Source organism: Trichosurus vulpecula, chromosome 6 (assembly GCF_011100635.1).
Source record: "Trichosurus vulpecula isolate mTriVul1 chromosome 6, mTriVul1.pri, whole genome shotgun sequence".
In the NCBI taxonomy this organism is placed as follows: Eukaryota; Metazoa; Chordata; class Mammalia; order Diprotodontia; family Phalangeridae; genus Trichosurus; species Trichosurus vulpecula.
In genome coordinates this window covers 23,476,440-23,488,847 of record NC_050578.1, presented here as the reverse complement: position 1 = coordinate 23,488,847, position 12,408 = coordinate 23,476,440, and positions in this window count along the sequence as shown.

Sequence of the window (12,408 nt, the reverse complement as noted above, 5' to 3'; positions counted from 1 at the left end):
GCCAACAAAGAGGCTAAGTCATCCTGTCAAATATGACGTGAAATACAATCTTTTTTCTAAATTCACACATGGCCAGATAAAATTCTTGCTATTTCTAACTAGCCATTCATGCTCGCCCATTTTATATCAGTCTTGTCTATTTACTCTCATTAGATCTCCAAAAAGGTTCTACCCATTTTATCACAGGCCTTTTGGATCCAATAGTTCTGTAAGAGACGGGAGGGGGAAGCAGTTTTGTTTCCACAGTGTTGAAAGCATTCCTCTTCCTCCCCTTCCCCCCTCATCTTTAGCTGAACGTAAGTTGGGTGACTGGTTAGAACTAGTTCTAATCAAAGCTCTGGGGTGAAAGGTTAGAGGCTTGTACACATGCTTAAACAAGCCATTTGAGGAGGGCATGATGTAGGCAGTCAAGCATATGGATCTGGCCAATGAAGAGGCCGGTGGGAAATTCAAAGGGAGGGTCTATAAAACGACTGGTGTCCATCTGAGTCCTTTGTGCTCCCCTGTACTCTGTTCAGGGCATGTACTCATTTAGTCAGACCAAATAAATATAAAATATAATTAAAGCTCCCCCAACCTTTACCACTTGGGTGGCATCCTTTCTCATGAGAAATGCCTTTTCTGACATTGGGCTCAGACTCAAACTCTTTATTGTGTTGTTGCACACAGTTACAGGCAATTTTCTTTCATGATTTCTATTCATTTGTTTCAGAAAGTCTACTTGACCTTGTACCAAGGTCATGACTGAAGATGGTTCAAAATAATGCTAATTATTAACTTCCATCATCTTCATCTCATCAATGTTAGTACCAATATTTATCTTGTTGTTGCCAAGATTGTGACATAAATACTTGCTGGTATACCTCATTTACCCTGAGTGTTTACTAATTGTCAACCCTTGACCCATGCTATTAATGAATACATAAATGGTTTTGGGCACGACTAATCCATGCAGAATGGATTTAATTTTAATCCACACCAGACTCAAGTAGAAAAATTCTTAACTTAGTTTGATAACCATGAAAGAGAAAGAATGAATGATAGATAATTTGAAATTTAATGAATTTCCCTGTGTCTCAAAATGAATTTCTTCTAAGATTTCTACCATCTTGTTCTTCCCAAGATTTTTTTCTTTGAAATGACTTAAAATGTAAAAAAATGCAAATAATGATCATCTATAATTATCGCAACCATATAATACATAAGTGTGTATAATATTAAATAGAAAAAAAATGGTTGAATCATGACATGTTTTTTACATTGTCCTATATGAACTCTGTCAAAACAAGATTAAGACGAATGAAATAATAATATTAATAACTAACCTCCCAGATTATTTTAATATTTTGATATGCTTTAAGATCAAATTTATATATTCAAATTCTTTACTTCCTTCAAAGTCTAGCACAAGCACTAGCTCTTATAGAAAGAGTATCCTTATGTCATCATCTAAAAGGGCCTGACTACATAAATTATATTAGACAATTTTACCTAGGACACCTTGGAGACCCCATACCTCTATCACATTCCATGTTGTATTATTCCTGTTTGTGTAAATGTCATAGCCCTCTTGTTAGATGGAAACTTCTCTGAGAGGCATTCTTTTATTTCAAATCTTTGTGTTTCTAATGCCTAACACAGTATATCTGTTCATAGTGCATGTTTAATAAATGAATAGTGAACTGAACAAAAACTACAGCTTCACTCATATATTTGTCCCTTCCACCAAAGCCTTACATGTCTTTTCAATTTGTTTAATCCTTTTCTATATTTCCCCTCATCGCAAAGGTCTCTAAATTTGTTTGCATCTTGGACAGTTTTGACTCTTTTGACAGCCAGGTGAAGTCCATGGATCCTTCTTAGAACAATGCATGTATATAAGATGAGGAGATGGAGAGTGGTAGACCCTTCATTGTCAAGAAGAACCAATGATATCAGGAGAGTGATGTCTTGACTTGCAAGTGACTTAGATTTAAGTGAGGCAGAACTGTGCAAAGTCATCAAACCCACTCTCTCCTCCAGAGTCTTCTGAGTCCAGTGGCAAGACATAGGTCAGGAAGACTGGCAATGGCCCAGGATGTATTGGGAGACCTTGGCTTTTTTAAGCTAATATCTTGCCCAGGTCACAGTCTGTCTGAGGCAATACCCATTCAGTAGTTAAAGACTAGGTAAGAACTAAGGTAAAAGATGGCCTACTTTACCTTCACAAAAGAGTCAATCAGGGAAGACTAGACCCTCAGAGTTTCTAGTTGGAATGTAAACAATTGCTATTTACACTCACTCTGAACAATCGGAACTGAACGAAATGAAGAGCAAGTGAGGCTTGGGCTGGGGCCTATTATTGACCAATCTGTAAGAGTCAGAGTGATTTGTGTTTAAAAGCATAGTCAAGTAGTTCCGTTTGAATCCCAATGGGCTTTATCAAAGCCTGGTTTTCCAGGATTTTTTTTCTTCAAAAAATCTTTAGTGAAAACTAAATGACAAAAGTTAATTATCTCAGTGATTTTACATGATAGAATAAATAAGTAGGGACGAAATAAATCTAGCTCCCAAACCCCAAGATATCTTGCAAAGCATATAAGATCAAAAATTCTATTGCTTTGGACAGAGAAGCCACATGTAAGGGTGTGACTCCTCATGTGGACAGAGGAAGAGGAGGAAGAAGAAAAGGAGAAGTAAGAGGAAGAAGAGAAGGGGGAGGAGGTATATGTACTTCCTGGTGTACATACAGATCATCCAGACTGGTGTCATCCACATGTCATCTATATGGAAGACTCTACAGATGCTTTTAGAAGACAGGAAGGCTACATTATACATGGATATGTGAATTGGTCTACCATGTATATTGGAGTGGATTATATCTATTGGCTACATAGCTAGAACAGAGGCTCCTGGGGACGTGTGTCCTTCACTAACACTGTAGTAAAGGGAGAAGGACTTGGATAGATTCTTTAGACCACCATCCCTGCCTGATGTCATATCATCCCAAGAAATAGTTCCACGAGTGACATCCAGAATCATTGGGAGGGTACTGAATTTTTTAAAAGTCTTTTAAAACAGCAAGCAGAAATGTCCAAAATACAATTGAGCCCTACATATTCTTATTCAATTCCAATTGTATGCCATTGTCCACCTTTAGGGCTTGTCCAAAATGTCCATGTCTATGTCTACATCTTCATCTATGTCAATGTCAATTTATAAATTTTATATACTGATGAACTCAATAGAGTGCCCAAAATTCTTGTCATAATCTGGACAATGTGTTTTTCATCCACTTCATTCTTCTAGTGCTTATAGTTAGGCTGATCTTTTTCGAATGGTTTTTATGAACCTCAGCTGAGAGTCTTATTACTCTATGGCTTGATCAAATTAATAAAATATGATCAGCAAAGAAGAACATTTCAAAGCTCAAAATTAAACTGAAATCCTTTTTTATTTGGATTTTGGGCATATAGGCAAAACCTTACACACCTTGTTTGTTAATATACATTGGAGTGATTTTAACACATGTATTACCAAATCTTACCATTTCTATCTCCATAATATCTCTTGCATTGGACCCCTTCTCTCTACTCAAAGAAGTACCACCTTAATTCAGGCCCTCATCATTACTTACTTAAATGATTACAAAGACTTCCTAATTGGTCTCTCTGATTTAAGTCTTTCCCTACTCTAGTCCCTCTTCCACTCTGCTTCCAATATGATTTTTCTAAATCATAGATCTGACCCTGTCACTGAGATAATAAATAATATTCAGTGACTCCTTATTTCTTCTGTAGTTCATATTTGAGGATCCTTATCCTGACTAAGTACCACTTAATGGCTGTTTTTGGGCCCTCCTGGCTCAGAGTGAATGTGAATAGTAATTGTTTCTCTTTTGGCCAGCAACCCTGAGGGTCTTGCCCTCCCAGTTTGATTTTTCTTTTTAATTAAAGGGGTCATCCCTTGACTCACTTCTTAAAGAGGCCTATTCACTGAATTGGTGTTACTTCACTCAAAGTGAGAAACTAAAGAGACCTTAGCCTAAAAGGGCCAGGGTCTTCCATTGCATCCTGGGCCATCTCCAATTGTCTTGATGAATATTTGGCCACTGGACCCAGATGGCTCTGAAGGAAAAAGTGAGGCTGGTGACCTTGCACAGCACTCTATCAGTCAAATCAAAATCAACTGCAAGTCATGTTATCATCTCCCTGATGTCATGAGCCTCTTCGGGAACAAAGGACAAACACAACCAGACACCTTCAAGAGGAAAAATGTAGCATCAATGTTAACTACTGCCCTGATGGTAAATTGTTTAACTTTTAAAGGCTACAAGCCAAGAGTAAAATAGAGGGAGAGTTGGTGCATGATTTTTTGTTCTCAAATGATTGTGCACTCAATGCAACCTCCGAATCTGAAATGCAACTAAGTATGGATTGATTTTCTGCTGCTTGTGCTAATTTTGGCCAGACAATAAACACCAAGAAAACAGAGGTTCTTCACAAATCAGCACCCCACCATTCATATATGGAACCACTGGTTACAGAAAATGGAGAAATTCTGAATACTGTGGATAAATTTACTTACCTTGGCATTATGGTTTCCAGGGGTGTACACATAGATTGTGAGATGGACACATTCATTGCCAGAGATAGTTCAGTGTTTAGGGGGCTCTAAAGAAAAGTGTGGGAGAGAAGGGATATTAGACTGCTACAAAGCTGAAGATCTACAGAGCTGTTGTGTTTACCTCATTGTTGTATGCCTGTGAAACCTAGAACAGTGTATCATTACCATGCTAGGAAACTGAATTGCTTCCAAGTGAATAGTCTTGGGAAAATTCTGAAGATCATCTGGGAAGATAAGATACTGGACACTGAGGTTCTTTCTTGAGCTAAATTTCCAACCATTCAAACTCTTCTGCAGAGTTCAACTCTGATGGACTGGCCACATTATTTGAAAGCCAACTATACCTTTGGCTAAAAGACTGTTTTATGGAGAACTCACACAAAGCAGGTCCTCACATGGAAGTCAGAAGAAGTGATATAAGGACACTACGAAGGTCTCTGAAGAACTTTGGAATTGATTGTGTGATATAGGAGATATTGGCAAGGGACAATATAGCATGGTATGCCCACGTCAAAGAAGGTGCTGTGCTCTATGAGTGAAGCAGAATTTCAGTAGCTCAAAAGGAATGTTAGATGTGCAGATTTAGAGACATCTCTAGTCCACATGTTCATAGGGACCAAATCTTCCCAAACTTATCTGGCCTACCATCCCCTTTAAAAAACTTACTCAGCACCCCCTGGAAATCCACTTTCTTCAACCCTTTAAAGCTTTTATTTTTGAAGTTTGCATCATTTCAAAAAATATGTATCTTTTAAATGACACATTTTAAATTTAATAATTTATTGTAAATTTGTGGGGTTTTTTTACTGCATTGAAGTTGTAATGATACAGTATTGCATCATGCAACCATATAGTATCATATTGTAAACAAGCCATTTCATGCACCTATTCCTGCAGATGCATGCTGGACTTCCCAATAATGCATGACATGCTTACTTGCCAACACTTGCTTGTTAAAAACTGTTGGTGGACTTGACCACCGACCGGTTATAATTTAGATTTTTTGTGTTTATTTGGAAAATACTGTAATCACTACAACTTTAATTCTGTTGCATGACAGATGAAACATACATGAATGGTTTTTAAAATTCTCTTCTCTTCTTTCCTTATGCTTCCATGGCCTCCTTATTTTTATTCAATGCCCCCCATTACACCTGAGGCTACTACTATCCCCCTCGATCATTCCAGTGCCCCTTCAGCAGGAGGCATCACCCACTTTGAGAACCTATGGACTGATTGTGTCCAACCTAGGCAGAATGTCTTGGGCTTATATTGGTCTGATCAGCTAACTTGACTCTAATATAGTGGCAACATTTTGATCCTCCTCAAGAATGAAGGACAACAACCTAGGTGAATTTGTGAATCTATATTCAGCCTTGCTTTAGCTGTTAATGCAGATGATAATATCAGATAATGCTCTTATGGGAAGATAGTAGATCCAATATTATCCACACCTTTTTAAGTGTGAAAGGTCTTCCTCTGGTCAAAGGGAAGGAGTGGAAACCTTGTCCAAGGCCAAAATCAAGACTTCTCCTTTATAACTTATCCTTCCTCATTTCATACTCAGGGGCTTTACTGGAATGCCACAGTTGCTACAAATTCCTCAATAATTATTGTTTTACTTTAGCTTGATAATTAAGAGATGATGACCTTAGTGTGACCAATTTTTCTTTACCTGTTTGAACCTGTTCCCTATAAAAGATCCCTCCAGTTAGCTAGATTTTTTGCTATAATCTGTGCTTGATAAAGGAAAGAAAAAAAATCAGGGCTCACCTCTCAGAGGGAGTTCCTGGTTTCTTTGAGCAGTAGTGATAAAATAGAATTGAATCCTTGGTGACATATTGACTTAGAAAACACTATCTGTGCTCTATTATATTTGTAATTTATTTTGTGTAGCATTTCACAATCACATTTTAATCTGGTTCAGGATTCACTGGGCAGTCTTGCTGGACTCTGTGAAGTCCAAGAACTGAGTATGACATTTGTACATTAGAGTACCTTAGAGTATTCCCTTTAACAAATGGCCTTTTTCCTACAGAAGAAGTCAGCAGTAGCCAAGATTTTGGTTTTGTAGCCATGGGTTCATAGGAAGTTAGAGTCCTCAGCCTTTCCCTTTCCCTCTATTCTGAGATCAGTCCAGTACCAAATTTCAAAGCAAAACTATTACTACTTCCAGGAGGGATTGGCTACATTGTCCTCTCCCTTTTTTCACTAAAGGAATCTCTCTATTGTGGACCTCCTACCCACTCAGACTGGATTTAATCATTGACTAACTTTACAAAAGATATATAAAACCAGAATTCCCAGCACAGAAAGGAAGCTTAGCTCCTAGAGAGCTTACCAAAACATGTAGACATCACGTTGCAGGGATTTAAGACCTGGGGTCAACTGGAAGTCACCCTCTTACCCTCAGGTGAAATAAACAAACTAGCCTAGGTAAAAAAATCTTTCCATTATTCTTATTTTTTGAGGGGGGTAGGCAGGGCAATTGGGGTTAAGTGACTTGCCCAAGGTCACACAGCTAGTAAGTGTGTCAAGTATCTGAGGCCAGATTTAAACTCAGGTCCTCCTGACTCCAGGGCTGGTGCTCTACTCATTGTGCCACCAACCTGCCCCCCATTATTCTTTCAGTGCATACAGTCAACCAGTTGGCTTATAGACAGAATTTTCTAGATGTTCCTACACCAAAACTTCTCCAGATGTTCCTTTGACATAGTTAATCTTTAAAGTCCACACGAATTTCCTCTCCATCCCTATCCCAAAAGTACTTGAAATTTCTGGTGGAGCCAATACAGTGTAGAAACATTTGTAATGGAAAACTCACTAATTACAAGTAGGCTCAGTTAGAGGCTAAAAAACATGAGATCAAATAATCCCTGAAAAACTATGAGGCTCCTCTAAAAGCACTTAGAGTTGATTACTCAAGATTAATAGGTCTACAGAAAACTTTGTCTTATGAACCTGAAGTCCTTGAGGATTTTGCAATGAGGCAAGTAGCCTAATTCAAGGCTAACATGCACATATAAATAAACAAAAAGAATATCAATTAGGAACTAGCATTTTAATGATACAAAGCCCATACTTCTCATCTTAGCCTCAACATCAAGAATTGAGGCAAAGAACACCAAAATTAAACACTACAGTCAGACATATCTCAAAAGAATACGATTTGTTTTGTAAAGAAATATTACAGGAAAGCTGACAAGTATGTGTTTTAAAATTAGAGAGGGAGAGGGAGAGGAAGAGGGAGAAAGAAATGAGAGAGAGAGAGAGAGAGAGAGAGAGAGAGAGAGAGAGAGAGAGAGAAAGAGAGAGAGAGAGAAAGAGAGAGAGAGAGAGAGAGAGAGAGAGAGAGAGAGAGAGAGAGAGAGAGATTCCATTTTTCATTTAAAGACTTGGATCTTAAATCTCTCTGAGGGGGCTCGAAAATTCTGAAGAAAGATCCCAACACTTTCCCTGTTGAATCACCCAATATGACCCACATAAATGCTAAGGCTCCTTATCCCAACTCACACACCCAAACAGAAGTGTCTTAAGTTACGAAGAAAGCATCTCTTCCTCAGGTGTCCAGCGGTATGAGATACTTCCAAATTATTTTTCTGGCTGCTAAAGTTCTTCACAACCTTGTCCCCAATTTATCTTTCCATCTTCGTTATAGATTATTCTTCCTTCAACATTCCCAGATCCAGCCAATCTGACCTTCTATCCATTGCCCCTGCATACATGCCACTCCATCTTATCTCCATGCCTTTTTTCCTGACCATCCCCCATGTGCAGAACATAATCTCTATACCTTTGATTCAGAGAATCCTTCTTGCTTACAATCCAACTCAAAAGCCATATTCTCCAAGAATTATGACTTTCCCAGTCTCTCAACTTTTAGTCCCCTTTCAAGTTACTTGAATTTAAATATTTCATATGTATTTATGGCATACAGGTATAGATGTGTATAGATATATACAGATACATATCATTACATATGTTTACTTGCTGTCTTACTTGAAGATAGGTATTATTTTATTGATATTTTTTGTATCCCCAGTGCCTGGTGCAGTTCCTAGCACATAATAAACACAATAAATTCTTGTAGAATTCAGGATCATCTTTAAGGCTGTATTTTGACCTACTAAATTGAGAACATTTGTAAAAATTGCAACATATACTAGACACGATGGAATCTTCTAGCCTCTGCATCTCTTCATTGTATGACTGAGAGCATGACATGCTGTAAAAATCATTAAAAAAAACCTGTCAGTAAATGGAAATTTGTTTATTCCCTTCTCATATTTTATGTGAGAATAAGAAGAAATACATTAGGAGACTGTTGTAATAATTCAGGTGTGAGGTAATAAGGGCCTGAACTAAGGCAATAGTAGTGTGAGTAGAGAGAAGGGGTCATAAATGATGCCTCTTGTTGAAATAGACGAAGCAGGATTTTACAATTGACTGGATATGTGGGGTGAGGGATGGTGAGGAGTTGAAGGAGAAGAATTTAAGATACTGGAAATTTGGTAGTGTGTTCAATGGAAATAAGGAGGCTTCAAAAGGGGAGAGTTTCAATGGTGGTGGTGGGGGGGCGGAGAGGAATTCAATTCAGGACTTATCTCCAAAATGACAAATTTGGAGTGTTCCAGAACCTATTATAGTGCCTGGCACATAGGAGGTGCTCAATAAATGCTTTTTAAAAATTTATTGATTAAATGATTAAAAGATATACTGGATGCCTGCACAGATCATTTTGAAACTGATTTCATAAAGAGGAGAAAGTAGACATAAAGATAAATTTTTAGAGATAATGTCTTTACTAGCTACTTTATTCAGTAAAACAAAATTGACTTTATGACCTTTTACAATTGGGGTTTGTGAATAGTAGAATCTTCTCTTTAAATCATCATTTTTTTTTCCTGAAAAAATAGAAAAGTTGATATATTTTTATTTGTGAATAAGATACAGAAAAATAAAATAGGTTTTGACCCCTAAATCTTTTTACATGAATTGCTAATGTAATGAACTCAAAACACTCAATTATGGAGTATTTTTCTTCTTTTCCTTTTTGTCTTTTACAATTTTAATTATTTTCAAAATTAACAAACATCTCTTCCTTTTACTCTTCCCTTATTAACTAAATAAGAAAGAAAAGCAAAAGAAAAATGTCTTCACAACAAATATGCATAGTCAAACAAAATAAATTTTCTCATTGTTCAAGTCCACCCAAAGATTTATTTTCATTTTGAGTTCATCATCTCTGTTAGCATGCTTCATCTTCCTGTGGAATTCTGGTTTGTCATTTAATTGATCAGAGATCTAATATCTTTCAAAATATTTTTCTTTAAAATGTTCTTGTCATTGTAAAAAAAAAGTTCTGGTTTTTTTGTACTTTACTATGCATCAGAACATAGAGATCTTCAAAATTTTCTCTGAAATGATTAACTCATTTATTATGGTGCAATAATATTTTAGTACATTCGTTTGTAATAATCTGTTTAATAATTTACTAAAGGATGGGTACTACCTTTTTTTTTCCTACTACAAAAAGATCTGCATTAAATAAATAAATATATATCTTTTCCCTCTTTTAGCCTTTTGAGGTATAGGTATCATATAAGGTTTGCTGGGTAAAAGGGTATATACACTGCTTAGTGATTTTGGGGGATGCATAGTACTGAACTGATTTCAAAATGACTTGATCAATTAACAACTCCACCCACAGTTTGCTAGTATCCCTATTTCAGTCTTCCCACAATTTGCCAGCATTTTTCTTTCTGTCAGCCTTGTCAATCTGAAGCATGTGAGGTAGAACCTCAGAATTGCTTTAATTTTTGTTTCTCTAATTATTGGTAATTTAGAGCATTTTTAATATCACTATTGGTAATGTGGATTTCTTCTTTGAAAAATATGTTCATATCCTTTGACTGCTTATCAATTTGAGTATGTCTTTTATTCTTATACATTTGAATCAATTCTTTATATATCTTGGAAATGAAAAATTTATCAGATAAACTTGCTATATTTTTCCCTCAATTACCCATTTCCCTTCTAATTTTAACTGCATTGGTTCTGTTTATGCAAAACCCTTTTAATTTTGCAGAATCAAAACTGTCCGTTTTATATTGTGTGAGTCTATCCCTTATTTGGTCATGACCCCCCCCCTCTTTTCCTATGCCCAAATCTCAAAAGTGCTTTCTTCCTTGCTCTTTAATTTACTTATAATGTCATTTTCAAAGTTTGATGAGTCATTAAAGTAGGACTTTTGCTCAGATGATTCAAGAAGGTTTAAAATTTGACCATAATTTAGAATTTCCAGGAGAAAATTGAGAAATACATTGATTTCTAACTGCTTCATGTACCGATATTATTGTGTGCCCTCAGGAGCCTGATTCTTTTTCTTTTTTCTTCTTTATAATTGTTCTTACTTCACTAAATCACAAATAAGTAGTTTTGAAGTTGGCCCAAACAACATTTTGAAGTTGTGGCTTTTATTCTGAGACCAACAGTCTATAACACAAAAGTAGCAAAGAGGCAATAAGGTACCAACTGCTTCTGAGCTCAGCTGGCCTTCACACAGTTTCTTGGGGTCCAGTTAATCATGGGTGGAAAACTTATTTTTCTAGGGACTTTGATGGAAGTATAAAGGAGAGCTTCTCTTTTTCTCAACTTATAGGACCTTAAAATGACCCCTAAGACTTCTGAGTAATGGAATATTAAATCCTGTAAAACTATTGCAAAAATGCTAAATGAATATTTGTTGAATAAATGAAAGATCTATGGGATCCTATGTCACATTTTTTATTTAATCTTATATTGATTATTCAAGATACCATTATATTTAATTAGTGTTTCTATTTAAAGCATCAATTTGAAAATAACTAAAGGAAAAATGTTGTGTTTTTTTTTTATTTTTATCTTAGTTCTGCTTTGGTTATTCTCCTATACATATATGAAAACTGTCAGCTAAAGATTAATGTCCTTTGAGAACATTATCTTTTGTACCTAGTAGGCATTCGATAAATACTTTTAATTGCCATTTAGTTTATTGATAAATACTTTGTATTTAGGTATATTATTGAAACTCATAGAGAATTATCAACAGAATTTCTACAAAACTGGGCTGAATAATTCTTTATATTCTTATTTCTAAATTGATCTAGACAGTATTGGCAAGCTTGTCGTTTGGCATTTAACATAATTCAAGAAAAGGAAATGAATATGATAATAGAGCATAGTAACTTTAGGCTGAATTTTAAACTGCCTCCTCCTCTTTGGTCTTAGTAGATATTCTGAATGATTATTTTACTCAAAATGGCAAATCTTCAGCTGAAACATCCTTCTTTATACTACTTTTGACAATCTACTTTCCAAATTGTCAAATTTTAAAGAAAATAATTGTCACATAAATTCAGAACAAGATGATAGTGATATTAAAACTTCAAAATTCCAACTTTGTGCTAATATGTATATTGCTTATTAAACTGAATTGCTGTGACATATATATATATATATATATATATATATACACACAATAGTATAATTAAAGATTTATAGATACTGTAATGATATAAATGGACTTTACATAAAAATACCAATGTGTCACCTAAATATAGAAATGAAAAGACAATGTCTGATAGATGGGATCATAATTATATGGATTTTATACTTTTCCTTCAAACACAAGCAGATTTTGAATGGTCTCAAAACTAAGTTTATAATAGATCATCTTCACAAGCTCAACTAAAATAGTCCACCTGGAAAAAATGGTCTAATGAAAATGAAACAATTGGTGACCTCACCTTATGGTCTGTCTCT